We start from the raw sequence: 17,496 nt of genomic DNA, 5'->3' as shown, positions 1-17,496 counted from the left end.
CTGGCTCTTTAAGGTTGCCAATCCCTGTGCTCGGGTTTATATTTTCTGCGTCATTTCACATGGTAAGCAGAAAGAAAGCCGGGAAAAGGGGAGGATCTCTGCATGTGGTGCTTTAAGTATTTTAACTGTACACTAATGCACTACCCTGAAATTAACCTTTGAGTAGGTAGCACCCCACCAATCTGAGTCTGTGTCTGAGTAATAAACAACACTATACCAGCATTTCTTAGCATATAAAACTACTATGATTTTAGTGGCAATGCTTCAAGTTGGGGAGTGTGGCACCACCGACTTGGTAGGTGGGCATTGCCCCCTACGGCCCATGAGATGTGTGAGATATGACCTGATTGACTGAACTAAAATTGCCCTCAGTTCCCACTTATTTCACCATTAGCACCAAAAGAACAGCTTTGCATCATGCAAAATAATTGAAGACTCATTCATAGTGCAGGGGGCACAGTGGCGCACTGGTTCGCACGTTTGGCTCACAATTCAGACGTGCAAGGTTTGTTTACGGTTCTAGCCTTCCTGTGTGGTTTGTATGTTCTCCCCATGCCTGTGTGGGTTTCCTCTGGGTACTCCGGTTTTGTCCCACATTCCAAAAACATGCATGATTGGCTGACTGAACACTCCAAACTGCCCGTAGGTATGATTGTGAGTGTGAATGGTTGATCAGTTCTGTGTGCCCTGCCATTGGCTTCCGACCAGTTCTGGGTGTACCCCGCTAACCCAAGACAACTGGGATAGGATCCAGCATCCCTGCAACCCTTGTGAGTGGTTTGGAAGATGGATGAATGAATCATTCATAGTGTATGATCAAAAAAAGCTTTTTGGAAATAGCCGCATGCCAAAAAGGAGGCACACGTTTACTGTATTTGAATAATTGGTACTGAAATTTTGTCACTATTTAAGTAGTTAAGGGTTGGAATTGGGGGGGGGGTTAGATCACCAAATGATTCCCGAGCGCGGCACCGCTGCTGCTCACTGCTCCCCTCTCCCCCAGGGGATGGATCAAAATCACACGGGGATGGGTTAAATGCAGAGTACAAATTTCACCACACCCAGATGTGTGTGTGTGATGATCATTGGGACTTTAACTTTAAACTTTAATGCACCAAAGTAACACAATTCAGTCAATCCAACTAATATAGAAAAAGGTAATAAGACCAGGCATTGTTCCAGAAACTGAATTATTATGCATTGAATCTCGCTTATGGAGTATATTCTGAATATAATTGAAAGGAAATAAGGCAACAATTTACGCACATTTTCTTTTTTAGATTGTATACTGGAGTCACAAACCAATAGAAATTCCTCAACTGTGAGCTACCGACATGGTCATAATGTGGTCCAATTGATTATTCTGTTGTGCCAATAAGACTTTTCCCCTGAGCCTCACTTCACCTGTTGTTAACATTCTCTTAGGGGGATTCTGTCAAGCACTGACAATGAGGAAAAACATATGGCCGCTTTCATGCATTAAAGCTGCATGGAAGAATTCCCTGGGAGGCTAGTTTGACCCTCTCAAGCAGTCTTCAAACTACAAATTAAACATGAATGGTTTTCTAACCTGAAGCCATTGTTCTTCCTTCACAACAGGAAAATTTCAATGCAACTGTATAATAAAATTGTATTTAAAACAAATGAATCGAAACAATCACATTTTTGGCAACTGACAAAAATATAATATTGAGACATTTCAAACGAGTGTAGTCTCGAATTTGCAAACACAATAAACACAACTAAAACCGTAAGTTTGAAATAACAGTAAAATATATAATTTAACACAAATCCCACGTGTGGGATTCCACGAGCAAGAAAGCACTTTGATCAGTGTCAGTGTTTTGTAAAAGCAAACAACAAACAACTATTTCTAGAATTCATGACTTTTTGTAGTCAGTACTCTAATAATGTACAAAACATGTTAAGTAATAGTGCTCAGGGCTGAGTGTCATTAATGCCAGGTCGTAGAAAGAACAGAAGCAGTGAGTCCCATTTCTGTTCTCTTAATTTCTTTAGGACCAGTTGAAGGTTAACAAAGTCCTAATATGTATGATGTCAATCACTATATCATATAATGTTTTGCATCCATCTTTATACAAAATTATTGTCTACAATCACATCAAAATGTTACACTCAGTTTTCAAGTTGGTATCCAAACACATTGATTGGTTCTTGTTTTCAAGAAAATGGATGGATGGATGGATGGATGGATGGATGGATGGATGGATGGATGGATGGATGGATGGATGGATGGATGGATGGATGGATGGATGGATGGATGGATGGACGACTTGAAGACACAGGGAAAGTTGTGTTGCTGAACAACTCAGATGTTATTACTGAACTAAACATGTTGAGGACTATGGGAAGTACCAGAGACAGAGAATCTGTTCACCAATCTTGTTCACGTTCCAAAAAAATTAATGTTCTGAACTGTTATTAATGAAGCTTGAGAAATTTGGATCAGTTTTCCTTTTTCCATTTGCACGCTTTTTTTTGTGAAATGCTTGACTATCGCCAATGCCCCCTACAAATGTTGAGTTTGAGAGCCCTAATTTATAACATTTGACTGTAAACCTGACCGTAAAAGACATGATCTGTGTGTTATATTCAGAGCACTGCCTAAAGTCAAAATGTGTTATTTATATAAATGTTTAGGTGTGTAAACTGTTTAATTAGTAAAGTGAAAATGCACTCACTTTGCATAATGGCCCACAGGTCCTACATGAAGCACAGGGCATTCAATACTATTTTGTTGTGTTTAAACCAATGTCATGAGTTCCTGGCCATCTTTTGGACAGGGCTATCTATGGTTGTTTATTTTATTGAAGAGCTAAGCAATACCAATGGACTGGAACACAGAATGCAAATGGGCCACAACTACTGATCTGCAAGCCAGTCTGTTAGAGCTGACCATTTGATGAACCGATAATTCTGATGTTATTTTTCTCTTGTAGTTTTGTGTGAGATGAAATTGAAATAAACCAGTAAAAGTGATGAATAGATTCCTGAATACAGTTACATGCTTTGCCAGTTCTACGTTGATAGTTTATATTACTGTTGTTGCACATTATTATTATTTCTTATTTAACAAAAACTTCCCCTAATTTTTGCTTGTGTGGCTTATTATCAGGTGCGGTTTATAGTCCAGAAATTACGGTAGTCTCCATAACTTCGAACTGTGGTGAACTACAACTGTTTTTCTTTCTTTTTTTGCATGACCGCCCTGGACATCTTGCTTTTATATTTAGTGCATTTCTTAAGTTGAATAGTAAATTCTGGCAATATGCAGCTCCAAGATGTGGTCCTAAAACATAAACTTCAGCTACATTTTAAATGTCAAATTTTGAGGGTTTCTGGGTAAGATGGTCAATATGGTCACTCGCCCTGAACAAACTGCATGGCATTTTGTAAATATAATTGCACACCATTTCAACTCAGCGCTCCACAGGCAGTCACAAAAAGCTTTGAAGCTCATCCCACACTTAAGGTTAAAGTCATTTGTAGGTTTCAGAAAACACTGTTAAATAAATAGCAATGACGACTAGGGTTATAACCATTTCCTATGTCACCTTGTCCTCTTCATCACCTCCCATCTATGTAACTGTCCATCTATTGTACCCATGGGAATTCATCTCATTACAGCTGGTAATGGTTTTCAGGTCATTCTTATGGTGTCTTAACTGAGGCTGAATTATATCTTCCAGTCATAGTACCACAGTGTTTAACATGTTTAAACCAAGCATACAAGTATCTGTATTGTTGGTTATATCAATTTGTGAGGCAAGCAACACAAGCTTTTCAAATTTCTATACAGATACTTTAATTTTTGAGCATGGATACCAGCAAATTGGGTGAGCATATTATACATGCGTACGCAGGAAAATCAATTTTTGAAGGGTGATTTTTGGGGTGCATATAAAACATGTTATACTTGAGAAACTACGGTACTTGCAAACATTGTGTCTCATGTTGGCCATATGAAAAGAATGTTGTCATCTCGAATCATCAAGAAATTACATATGCAGTTGCTCATTGGCCTACAACAGTGTTTCCCAACCACTGTGCCGCGGCACACTGGTGTGCCGTGAGAGATGTTCAGCTGTGCAGTGGGAAATTGTCCAATACTAACTACGGAGCGCATTTTAAACAGGATCGCCAAACCACTGGTTAGCGCAAGGCCTGGTCAGTGTGCGTGGCAAATCAGAGAATCTTGAGATCTCATATTGTGTCGGTCTGATTGTGCTGCATCAGCACATATTCATATTTATGTGTGTGCTGCTGTGTGCTTTTGATGGCAGTGATGCTTTGACGGCCGTGATGCGTTTGCGAACTGACGGAAATACCTGCATGCAGTTCAACCGGGGAACTTTGATTGTGCATTTTTCATCAACATAACGTAGTGTGAGTTCAAGGTGGTCTCCAATTCTCTACATTACATGCATGGACAATTACATCATGCGCAAGGGGACAACTTGCTGTTTAACTGCCAATGTCATGCATGGTACACAGAAAGTCTATGTCTGTTTTTGCAATGTCAGGCATGGCTTACTTGGATTTACTGTGCTCTGACTGCCTCAATTTTAAAGCAAATGAGGCATGCCACGATGATTGGATCGGAAAAGTTTACTTCCATCCCACATTGACTCACAAATGCCATGTTATGCCCAATTTTACTCATGCAAAGTCTGGCAAATACCTAAAGTAGAAAACTACTGTTCATTGTGCTGGACTCACACTGACCCAGAGACTTCACTGGATTTATTATCCTAAACCGCACGTGCACACCGTGTGATGTTATAATGTGATTTACAGTACTGTACCTATTTCACATACAGTCCTCTAAAATGTGTATATGAATAGATACCATTCATACTCATAACAATTGGATTTCCCAATAAGAGAGTTCCAATTGTACACCTTTTTATATTTTCCATCTAAAAAAAAGATATCATATACTTTGTGTAATTGTATACTGTCAATTAGACATTGGCCAGTCAAATTCTCTTCTCCATTTGGCGTAATTGTTTTTCAATATATCGCCATCTATTTGTCTGAACTGATTTTTAAATTGTGTTGATGTCTCCCTTATGGACCACTTCACACACAGGCAGTTTTGTTTCATTCTCTTCTTGACAGGTGGTAGCATTTTGTGTCTCTATAAGAGCTGTCATTCTGTCAAGTGGCATGAAAAACAGCAGGACAGGAAAATATGGTGGCATGGTGTGTGCTGTAAATGTTGGCAACAATCAAAAGGAGGGTTGTGAAGTTCAAAAATTTTAACTTGTTCTAGATCAACTTTTTTGGGGGCCACGTTGACTCAGTAATGTTCCAAATGTGCTGACATTTTGCTTGCATCTACAGAGTTCAATAGAATTATAAATGTGCTAGATGTTGAAACAATTAAATGTACAATCCAATGATATTAGCAAGCACATGCCTTTACAACCATCTTGGCCTGCTTATGGGATATCTCTCAAGATCACCGATTAGCCTTTATTGTGGGATGTGTTAAGGGATAAACAAGTTCAGATTCGTCAAAAATTCTTGCAATGATTAGCACTGAGGCAGGCCAATGATGTGAAACCTGGAACACCATGATGTGAAACATGGAAGCGAGTTATTGAGGACTGCCAACAAAGTTAAATAGCAATTAAAATGGCATTTGTCGTGATGGTGAAGAAATTCTTAATAGTGACTGAGACAAAATAAGTTGAATAAGTTTTTATCCGCATTTTGGCCAAATGTGCATGCAAGTTGTTTTAGGTGTGCAGTAAATGTAAAGAGTGGGGCAACACCTTCTCGAGTCACCTTAAAAAATTTCAATCTCTACAAAAGAAAGTCATCAGGGCTCCGTCTTGGACTGTGTTTAATTCACCAACCCTCCCTCTCTTCCGCCATTCTGAGTTACTAAGACTACCTGAACTGAATTAAGCAGATGTGTGCGCACCAGTATGAGTGTTGCTTGTAGGGGACTTCAGATTTGGACCGAAATAGATGAAGCCTTAAAGGTCATGCCCTCTAGCTCCAATTTAAAAAAACAAATTTTTAGCTACTTTTTACAAACCTATAATCAAATCCACATTTCCATAGTTAGCTGGGTTGAGAGTGTGTACGTGTGTATAATGAGTGGCTGTCTGTCTATCCGTCCGTCCAATCAGGCCGTTATATAAGCTTATACTTAGCTTCACTCGGGGACCCTTTTCCTCATACTTTTTAAATGTCATGTATATGTGTATGTATATGTATGAAAGATTAATGATAATAATGTGAAAAATAAAGTTTCATTCATTCATTCATTCATTCATTAAGTGTTAAGTATATGGGTCATTTGAAGACACATGAAAACAGACAAGCAGTCAAAAAATTGAGTTGGCCAGTCAAAAATTGTATTTTTGAATCCAATTGCAGCCAAATAAAGTTGAGTGCAAACATAAGTAATTAAGCACTGTTTATAGTCAAACAAAAAAATTGATAATCTCATCAAGACTTGGATGAAAATAATAATAATAATGATAAAAAAATTAAATAAAACAGACTCATAAATCTATCTTATTGTTGTATACATTCTAGAATGTCACTCTTGTGTTTCTTTTTTTCCCCGTTCTTTCTTTTTTGTTATTGTGGTATCATAAGCAACACAATAGAAGTGTAATTATTGAGTCAGGCAATATAAATCCTTGGTTAAAATCGGGGCGGGACAAGATAAGCAGAATTGCTTGAAGCCGTTTCCCATTTCGTTTTGATGACATTTCCACTTAAAATTAACACCTGCATCGAACCACAGCTCAAGTTATCGCACATTTAAAGAAACATGTGGTAGTTCCTCTGATATTATTTCAGTAGCTTGAAACAAGTGGGAAGTGAAAACATGTAAGCTACAATGCTCAATGTCTTTTGTTACATATGGTCCATTCCATTTGCAAATAATTTCTTACTGTCAACAACAATAACAAATGTGAATTTAAATGGCGATTCCAAGCACTAGTAGAATGCACATTGGATTTGTACACAGGCAATGAAGCACATTGATAGGGACAGATAATTATTCACACTTACACCACCATGAACATTAAAACTGCTTAAATAAAGTAAAATGAAACAATATTCTATTGCAGATAAAATATATGGCACATAAAAAACGCATTTTAAAAAATTCAGTATGTAATACAAAGAGTTCATGAAAAATAAATGCAAATGGTTTGCACTTAAAAGTTAATTATTACTATGCTGCACATAAAAAGCACAAAACCTCATGACACAAACTTAAGCCACAGTAACATTATGCCCAGTTTGACAATTCACTGGGCACCAAAATGCAATGGACAACCTTGGTTTACAACATAATTCATTCAGAAACTGTATTCACAAACTAAAGCAATTCTTCCTATTAAAATGAATGTGAAAGGAATCAATCACTTCCAGCCTAAAAACCAAGTCTCTTTTGTGAGCAGCCGGCACAGACACCCAGCAAGGAGAGGACAGCGGGGCCCCACGCCATGCGATCACACAGAGTCGAGAGACGCTGAGCCACGAGCCTTCAACTGAGCTGCTATTTTTGGCTATTTTTGAGCTTTCCCCACACTTCCTAGTGCATAGTTATGCTTCCAGTGCGCTGGCTTTGACTCTGTGATGCAACAGCGGCTCCATTTCAGGCTATTTTTGTGCTTTCCTCGCACTTCCGTTTGACCAATTTTGCCTCCAGCGCACTAGATCTCGCTCTATACTCGAAATAGCAGCTTCATTTCAGGCCAGTAAGAGCTTGGTGCTGCTCACCTGCCCTACCAAAGATACCACTGCTTGAAACAGCACTCGGCTAGTCTCATCCTTTTATGTTTTCATGCTTAAGCGTGTTTGTTCACAGTTTTCTGTGCAAAAGAATATATCATAGAGCTGGACCTCATGCCAGCTGACGGGAAACAAGAGGCTCTTCAATAGCCCAAAAAAAAAAAAAAGACACCTTTTGGTTTGGGAGGGAAAATCTCACACAAATGACCACATTCTACTAGCAAGTACTCCTCTTGGGATACATTTTTTAGATCATACAAAACACAAAATGGTCACAAAGACATGCAAACATAAAATGATAAGTCGAAGAGTTGCATAGAATGTGCTTCTATGCAATGCTCTGGAAGTTAAAGTATTGTAATTATTATTAACCTTGTTGACCAGTGTACACTGCTGTTTGCCCAGCCAGATCTACTGAAAAAAAGAAATTCCTTTTTTGAAAAGGCTTGTATTATTGAATAAAAAGCATTCAAAGGAACAACGCTGCTTGGTGCTACGGAATTGTATTGCTCCATTTGTAAGACATTGTAAGAATAAATTGTTCTCAAAAGTTGCTAGTCCGATCTATCCATCAGTCCGTCCATCTGTCTGTCCATCCGCCCATCCAAATCCATCCATCCGCCCATCCAAATCCATCCATCCGCCCATCCAAATCCATCCATCCGCCCATCCAAATCCATCCATCCGCCCATCCAAATCCATCCATCCGCCCATCCAAATCCATCCATCCGCCCATCCAAATCCATCCATCCGCCCATCCAAATCCATCCATCCATCCATCCATCCATCCATCCATCCGCCCATCCAAATCCATCCATCCATCCATCCATCCATCCATCCATCCATCCATCCATCCATCCATCCATCCATCCATCCATCCATCCATCCATCCATCCATCCATCCATCCATCCATCCATCCATCCATCGGAACTGCTTTTGCACACAAAGATCACAGGAGTGCTGGAGCCTATCCCGGTTGACTTGCAGAAGGCGGGGAACAACCCAAGTCACATATTTTAAAATATAAATACTGCATGTATTTTCAACTTGCTTGCAAAGATCAGCTATAAATAAATAATTATCTGACAACTATCAGACATCAAAAGCGTAATTGCACATAAATATCAGTGATGTATGAGAAGATTTGTGCTGCAATTTGATGAATTGTTAGCATAGCCACAAAGTGCAACATTAGGATATGCATGCTGCTGTTGAAACAGTCAGAAACCAAACATCTAGTGCTATAAGTCATGCATTATGCAAAAACAAAAGTGAATGCAATAATCCTTACACTCATCCATTCATTAGGCGACTAGTTGCAGGGTATATTGCATCGTAATTTGAACTCCCTTATGTGTAACCTTGCTCATCATCTGACTGAGAGAACTCAACCATCATCCTCTAGAACAGCCAGTTTCTCTTATCGACAGACCTCATGTCTGGGTCTTCTCTTATCAAACAGTAATACATAAATAAAATGATAGTAATGAAAACAATACTAATTCAGCAGATATAGAAAACTGAAGAAACCACATATAGTGGCTGACTAGAGAAATGTATTTTTATATTATTTAGCTGAGCCACATTTAGTGTGAGGGAGGAACCAGTTGAGACCCTCAGCAGGTTTTGAAGATGCTCATCAGTAAGTCTGCACCTATAATTGGACTTATTGAAGTTCAAGGTAGAAAAGAGCTTTTCACACATGTATGTGCTCCCAAAAAAACACATTCAAATCAGCACCGCAAACAACCATTCATATCAAAATCGTGGGCCAAACTAACATTATACATTCATATTGAGGCGAGGGCCACTAACGATTGTCCTGCGGGCCGCAATTGGCCCGCTGGTCTGAGATCCCTGTACTAGCTAAGAGGCTGGCTACTGTCTGGGAAACACTTGAGAAGCTTCTACGTGCCTTGCTCAAGGACAAGTGAGCTATGCAGACAGAAACCACCGGGGCCTTTTCAGTCATAGCCTGCATTCTTAACCCATCAACCATTTTCAATTCATCATAATAGAGCAAAATTAAGACTGAATGGAAAAAAAAAAATCACATTAATGATAGATAGACCTTAATGTAAACTATAGTCAGAGTGGGAAACATACTTTGTAGAAAATAAAATGCTGCTGGGTGTTTACGTTACAAACACGGAGGATGTCATGCATAGGCAATAGAGAACAGCACTGTCGCTTGGATTAGATAAGTGTGGCACTTCAACTGACTGGCAGATTCAATTTGCCTGGCCATATTGCAGACGAGGCCTTGGCTCAAGACAAACGCTGTGTAAGAGGTGAGAGGGGATAATATTGAGTATAGTCGCTGGTGAACAGAGGCTTGAGGACCTGACAGCCATATTGGGAAAGCTCAGCCTCAATTCAGTCATGCAGAAATGAACTTGAATTTATGCAACAAGTTGTAACTCGAAGGTTTTATAGCTTCAGCAACACATTCGAAACAAGGTATTTGGCATCAACTTCTTTCAAGTCATCAATTTTATACATCCTAATAGAGACGATAGACAAGTATAAATGAGTATTATTTGAAAGCCTAAACTCGAAACCAGATAATATTTAGATTAGCTCAACTGTCTACTGTTGACCAATGACTTGCCAGTCATTTTGATACAGATCATTTGGATTATTACACAATACCACCAAACTAAATTTTACAAGATTGCATTCGTGCTAATAGAAATTCAGTCCACAGACAGCTACTGTCAAACAATTGTGGCAGATATTTTTACACTGTATTTAGGAATATTCATCTCACAGCTCACCATTATTTGCATTTACCATCTTGTCTCAATTAATGGGAGAAAACACAAAGATGTTCATTGTTCATGCATATACTTTATGTTTTGATATATATATATATATATATATATATATGTATAGTGGACATGTGTGGAGATTACGTAATATTGATTTAACGGTGGGATCTTCCATATCAAATTGGGTTTAATTGTGTTTTAACAACTCACTTACATGGTGACATTTGAGACTTATGAGTGACACTGCTAAAGGCTCATCATTAGCTGAGTGTCGTTAATGTGGTCTTGAGGACAACAGCTCCTCAAGACACACACACGCACACAAACACACACACGCGCACACACACACACGCACACACACACACGTACACACACGTACAGAATTGCTATCGGCATGCATGAAAAGCCATCTGTATCTCGACGTCCATCTAATGCAATGACATACAGGACGTCTGCGAAGGAGACATTTAATGCCTTGTCAAAACATTACCCCTGTGACTGTTCTCCCTAAGTTTGACAGACTACCTTGTCAAGACATGAAGCGTTTTATGTCTCCCATCTGCCTCGTCCTGCTGACAGGCAGCTGAGTCGCATGGGCTGGCCTGAGAAGAAATGCATAGCACTGCACTGAACTACAGTCATTCGCTGACCCATTTACCATTTCTTTGTTCACTCAATATCCAGCTTGCATTATAGTTTTGTGCAATGTTAATTTATTTACTTCCCAATTCTAACAAGAATGATCATGGAATCATGGGGCTATTTTCAATCAATGCACAGGCAAAAAGACTGATAGCGGACACACACGGAATTATTTAATTCTAATTGCAAGCTGTTCTTAAAATACCAGTAATGCCAATAATAATGATGATGAAAAGATTTGCAAACACTCAAACACTCTTTCATGAGCTGTCCTAATGATTACCGTCCTGACAAGCAGTCAGTATATCATGAGTATATTTCACACATGATTTGTGGTCATTTTAGATTTGCCAATTTTTTTTTTTTTTATAAACAAAAAATGCTGGTCCTATTTGATCATCAAAGTGACTTAAAAAAAGGGTTGTGCTGAATTCCATATTCAATACTCAAGTTCAATAGCACCAAGCAGCTATGCGTAGCTAGTCTTTGGTGGCTGGATGAGTGTTTCTGTATAATACACATTCTGTATTTTGTACATCCATTATGTGCTTTCTATCTTGACCACATGAAGCACTTATAGTGAGCCCTCTCTATGTGAAATAGTAAAATCTACTTATATACGTATGCTCATAGCATTCACACATGTTAAAATGGCCAAGAGGTAGGCTTTATTTGCTATTCTTTGCAGAGTTCTGATCTAGTTCCTGAAAAACCAGCCATTATGCTCTGATTCATGTTGCATTTGCAAAATATGAATTAAGTAGCAAAATCCACTCCTTTTAATCCATCTAAAGTGGTGAAAATGGCATTACAGTTGCTCATGGCTCAGGTAACAACAAATCACGGGTCACCTGTTTTCAGAGTTTGGTCATGTGATATTTGCAAGCTGATCTGTGAGTGATCACGACAAGCAAGTGGCAAAATGGCTGCCAACTGAGATAAAAACAGATTTGCCTGCTTAATTCACATTCCACAAAATTATTGAGAAGGCCCTTGTTAGACTAGTGGATGAGCATAGGACATATTATTGTAAAGAACATTGTCTACTTGACTTTCTCTTTAACCAATCACACTCTTATTGTATGCCCTTTCTTTATTTCCCATTCCATATCCCTTATCCACTCTCTCACTCCTTCTTAATCTTAGGAGAATTTTACCGGCATGGTTCCATCATTCTACTCCTCTGCCTACCCAATGCCACCAATGTATTGTAGCTGCCAGGAAATGAGAAAGGCACTCAATTACTGTGCTCACTGAATCATTAATGTCAAGGTTTTGTTGTGTTCTCCTGGCCAACAGGCAAGAGCACACAGACTGTGGACAGGGTAGCAAATCTTCTGCTCTATGTCCCAACAAGACAGGCACGGTTTGATATGGGTCTCACTGATAACAATGGATTGGATGGAAATCATGGCGAACACAATGATAAGAGCAGTATTAATGATGGACCTGGCTTGGCCTGAATACACAGCGATAGCATGATTTTGGCTTTAACAGCAGCAACAGAGCCGTATCAGATGAGTGTGTGACCAGGCAAAGAGACTCATTAAAATCTAACCTTGTAAACCTGTATTTCTGTATGGATGGGATGGGGCTTTTATAAAACATAGAGAACACACATGGTAGAGTATCTGCTTATCACATCATGTAGTCTGCGTAAAAAGACCTGATGTTCGTAAAATATATTTTTTATTAATTAGTTCGTACATAACTCGTTCATTTTAATAGGTGGCAATGTTAGCAGATATATTTCACAGTTCAGAGATGCAGGGTATGGTTCTGGCCTTGGCTTTCCTGTGTGGAATTTGTATGTTCTCGCTGTGCCTGCGTGTATTACCTCCAGGTACTTCCTCCCACCTTCCAAAATAATGCATGGGAGGGAGATCGACCATTCCAAATTGTCCGTACATGTGATTGTGAGAGTGAATAGTTTTTTATCTGTTCAGTCTAACTGCCTATTCACAATGAGACAGCTGGGATAGACTCCAGCTATTCCGCAGCCCTAGTGAGGATAAACTGCTTGGAAGAAGAATTGATGAATGTTTATGCTAATTATTTATGGTTTTATTTTTAGCATTTTTAATGTCATTTTCTCAAATGTAAAGGTAGCTAGTGTGCATTTGAATCATTATTCTTTTACATATCCTTCATTAAAAAAGAATTCGTCGATATAATTGGCTATCACTAAAATGTTATGAGGTCGACTATTGTTAAATGATCAGTTACTGTCATCTGCTTTATCATTGGGGTAAAAAACGATGCACACACAAAACAGTGGTAAAAGAAAAAAAAAGACTGAACAGTCTTTCAGAATACTGTTAGTCAGTGTCTTGAAGATTGTATCAGTGCAGCTGCGCTCATTCAGGAAAGTCCAAGATTTTGTGTGGGTCAAGTGTAGTAGTCAGAATCTTTGTGTTATCTGTGTCATGGTACTGGTCCTTAAATTCATGTAAAATAGCGGTTGCGATCTCTTTTACCGCTGAGTTAAGGTCATAGTGACTTCATGAAAGGCTTCTGTGTTTCTTTGGGTTTTCATTAAAACAGCTGGAATTGGATCAATGGTGGTTGTGAGGGGGTTTAAGAACCTGGATCACAGCCTCATCTAGTTTCAAGTGAGAGAAAAAAATACTAGCGGAGTGCGCATAAGAACAGATTTAACATTTTTTAGGCTTGCTCCACCTAAAGCATGTATCTGGCATGGAGGTGAGTGACAGGCTGCTGACGCATACCTTTGCCTTTTCTTTCTTACACATGGAATAATGTGTCATCTGCATTAGCTGAATGTTCTCTTTATATTATGTAAATCCTGCAGTGCCAATCAAGGAGTCCACTTATCAAGCAATTTTGGTTGATTCTTTTGACCTAAGAAGATAATAAATTAAATAGACCAGTTCATGCATGATGAAAAAAAGTCTATGGGCTAAAGGCAAGATTTGTAGGACTGTCAAAGAAGCATGATGGTTTCCTAACTACCTTCTACACAATGTTATTGAACTTGTTCAGGCTGGCCAAGGGGTGATGTTTCATTGATCTGACATAAGCCAAGGAGTCATTTTTTGTGCTGTTGCAGTGTAGGTTGTAAACTGATGGCCGGTAGAGAGTAGATCATCCAGGCCATGAATTTACAAAACATGTTTTTGGAATGGGTCCGGAATCCAGAGCACCCTGAGGAAACCCACACAGGCACGAGCCATGCGAACGCAGGAAGGCGGGGGCCGAAATCAAACCATGCACCTTTGAACTGTGAGGGAATGTGCTAACAAGTGCACCAGACTGAAAATAATTTGAACATCCACAAATTTCCTCTCAATCGATGAGAGAACCGTACATTTTAATTCCTCCACATCGACATCTGTATTATTGAAGACGTTATTACAGCCATCTTCCCAGTCTCTACCTGACATCATCTTCCGTTTGGTAACACATTTGAATGTATTTGTGAGTACGTTCAAATGTGTTTGACTATATAGTAATGTTTTTGAGTTTGTGTTTGCCAGTCATGTTTTTTTACTTCACATTGGCAGCATCACACATCTGTATAACCATATAAAATATTTGCATAAGTCAGAAGATTCATTCTTTTACCAATATGAATTTTGGGACACAAAACTGTGTAACAAATGCTGCCGGATCGGTTCTGTTATTTATTTTGTTACCTTACCAAAAAATATCATTTTAATTCTTGTTTGAATTGGTCTTTTTGTGTGGCGTTTCTATGCAGTGTTCGTCTCTGCCACTGTCGAAAACTTCATCTTTCCGCTGCTCCCATTAGGGGTCGCCACAACAGATCAATCGTTTCCATCTCACTCAGGTTAAATGAAGACCCTGCCCGTAGATGTGAGGGAGAACAGCTGTCTGTTTCAAGGTGGCTGAGCCTGTGATTAACTGGTTATTTCTGGACCCCTGTCTGAACTCATCTGGGACAAGCATAAGCTCTCCATGAACTTGAACAGAATGATCATTATCAAAAATTGATGAATGGCCAAGAATCTGCTCTCTAATACCATCATAAGACACACAAGCCCTTGACTCTACTTTCACAAATCAGTCAATGATGTCAGCATTCAGATCATCGCATAACCTTTTCTCCCTTTTGTAGTTAGTTTCATCAAGGACATAGACAAACTATGTATTGTCACCAATTGTGGCCGTAATGTTATGATTGGGTTGGAATTGGGTGATTGTGGTTTGTTTTGTTGATGCTTCAAGAAACTAAAATGGAGTTCATATGGTAAGACATGGGTTACCCCATGATCAACAGCTTCGAAATGAATCCCTTTATTTTAAGGCCATGGCTGTAAAAGTCAAAGTCTTGGTGCATAATCCTGTTAGTGCTACAAGCCTGCCATTGCTTATATGCTCAGTACTGGTGTGTGAACATTTAGGATGAGAAGTATTTGCCCTCTAAATACGTATACTGAACAGAATTCAATTATGCACGCTTTTACTCTGGATTTGACCCTTCAACTGTGAAAAATGTTTGATGAAGTTGGATCATACACTGGAAAACAATCCTGAGTTTTATCGGAAATATATTACAATAATAAATAATGGAAATACAATTTGGAATTGAGGACACATTCTTGAATGTCATTATCAGGGAGAAAGCTGTGAATATTTTATCATATCTATTTTGGTTCTCCTTGATAGAGGGCGCATGCTGAAGACAAACGGTGCAAAGTTCTTCCTCAGGTGAAGATAGATTGTCCTGTCAGCCTGAGGGATCAGAAGTATCTGGTTCGGAAGGACTTTGACAGAACCATGCAGGTAAGCGCGCCTCGAGGTGAGTCACCAATGAGAAAAAAAAAAGAGCTACATTCTCTCTGGCCGAGGTAACCAAAAATGTGCATACAAATAAGACAGTACACTAGATAGCACCTAAGCAGCATGAAGATACAAACAGTGCTCCCTTTGAAACAGTACTTTGGTCATGGGAAATAGTGACATTTGTATGGTGGAATAGAATATTGTTTTTAAGGTGAAAAAAAAAAAAGTTACCGGTACACAAAAAAACACCTGACAATAGACAATTTTCAGTTTTGTCAGAGAATAATGTGACATCTCACTCAAAAACAAGTGTCCTTTTTCAGTAGATAATGGGGCAATCTGCATGATAATGGTTATATATGGAAAGTTAAGTGAGGAGTCTGACGAACCTGAAATGGACTGTCATTGCTAGGTAATTGTGCTGAAGAAAACATAAAATTGCTTCCCATGGATAGACTAATAGAGCATTCACAACAAAGGGATAGCAAAGACAAAAAGCTGTATAAGTTGTTTTGTGGCATTGAACATTTTCCAAATGGATGTAGATCACTATAGATTCATTGTTTCAATGATATGAGAGTTGTTATAAATACTTAGATTCTATTTCTTTTTCTGACACACAAAAAGACACGAATCGTTTTAAAGCGGGACTATTATGAGAAATAAACATTTTCATGTTTAGCAGTTTTCAAATAAAAGTTAGCCTGCCCCGTACTTCTTGTTGGTGACCGTACTTGGCGGATTTCACTTATCGCGGGTGGTTTTTGGAACCAATTTTTTGCGATAAACGAGGGATTACTGTATTGGTATTTGAATCTCCTGCTGAAAATACTATTGAACAATCACATTGTTTGTGCCTTCTTGTTTTTACTTTTTGTGTTGTTTACTTGTATATATATTGTGTACTATGTCTTGTCACCGTGGGATAGTGGGAAACGTAATTTCGGCCTCTTTGTATGTCTTGGCATGTGGAGAAATTGACAATAAAGCAGACTTTGACTTTTGACATATTACAACTTAACTGAATGGTACTGTAGTCATGGCGACGTCTGTATCGCTTTTACTGAGACAAAGAAATTTTGAGGAGGGTGGCAGGAACCCTGCCACACACAAAAAACTATATATGTGCCAACATGCTTTACGGCATACGTCACTTTCTTTTTTGTTACAAAGTCGATGATATCGTCTATGTGCAATTACTGCTCCACAACATCCAAAGAAACAGATGCAAGATGTTGTAAACATAGTAAAAATACAATTATTACTAATAATAATGGAGGGGACAAAGTTATACAGTGATATTTGAACTTGTGATGCCACCACTCCCCGCACGGAGGGACTTACCCTTGTGGTTCTCCCATCTGCAGTCGCAACATGACGATCAGCATGGCTGCATAAACATGCACATCGGGGATTAGTCATGTGATGTTCAGAGTCCATCGTACGGGTGTTTGGTTGGTCCGTGGATGCTGCAACGATATGTTTGACTGTCAGGATCATTTGAAATGTATTGCCTTTCTAAAA

General features: G+C 38.9%; 1 protein-coding gene across 5 annotated transcripts in view; it reads right to left on the bottom strand.

Moving 5' to 3' along the window:
* Nucleotides 1–17,496, bottom strand: part of rag2 (recombination activating gene 2) — a 112,113-nt gene that overhangs the window by 81,786 nt on the left and 12,831 nt on the right. For all 5 annotated transcript variants that reach the window (XM_088379128.1, XM_088379126.1, XM_088379130.1 and 2 more), the window contains exon 2: nt 17,317–17,441. The gene's annotated coding sequence lies outside the window, so the exon portion shown is untranslated. The remainder of the gene's footprint in view (nt 1–17,316; nt 17,442–17,496) is intronic.

The sequence above is a fragment of the Syngnathus floridae genome, chromosome 6, assembly GCF_059516105.1.
Source record: "Syngnathus floridae isolate MCC-2025c chromosome 6, RoL_Sflo_1.0, whole genome shotgun sequence".
NCBI classification, from domain to species: Eukaryota; Metazoa; Chordata; class Actinopteri; order Syngnathiformes; family Syngnathidae; genus Syngnathus; species Syngnathus floridae.
The sequence above is the reverse complement of the archived record's forward strand: the minus strand, read 5'-3'. Positions and strand labels throughout refer to the sequence as shown.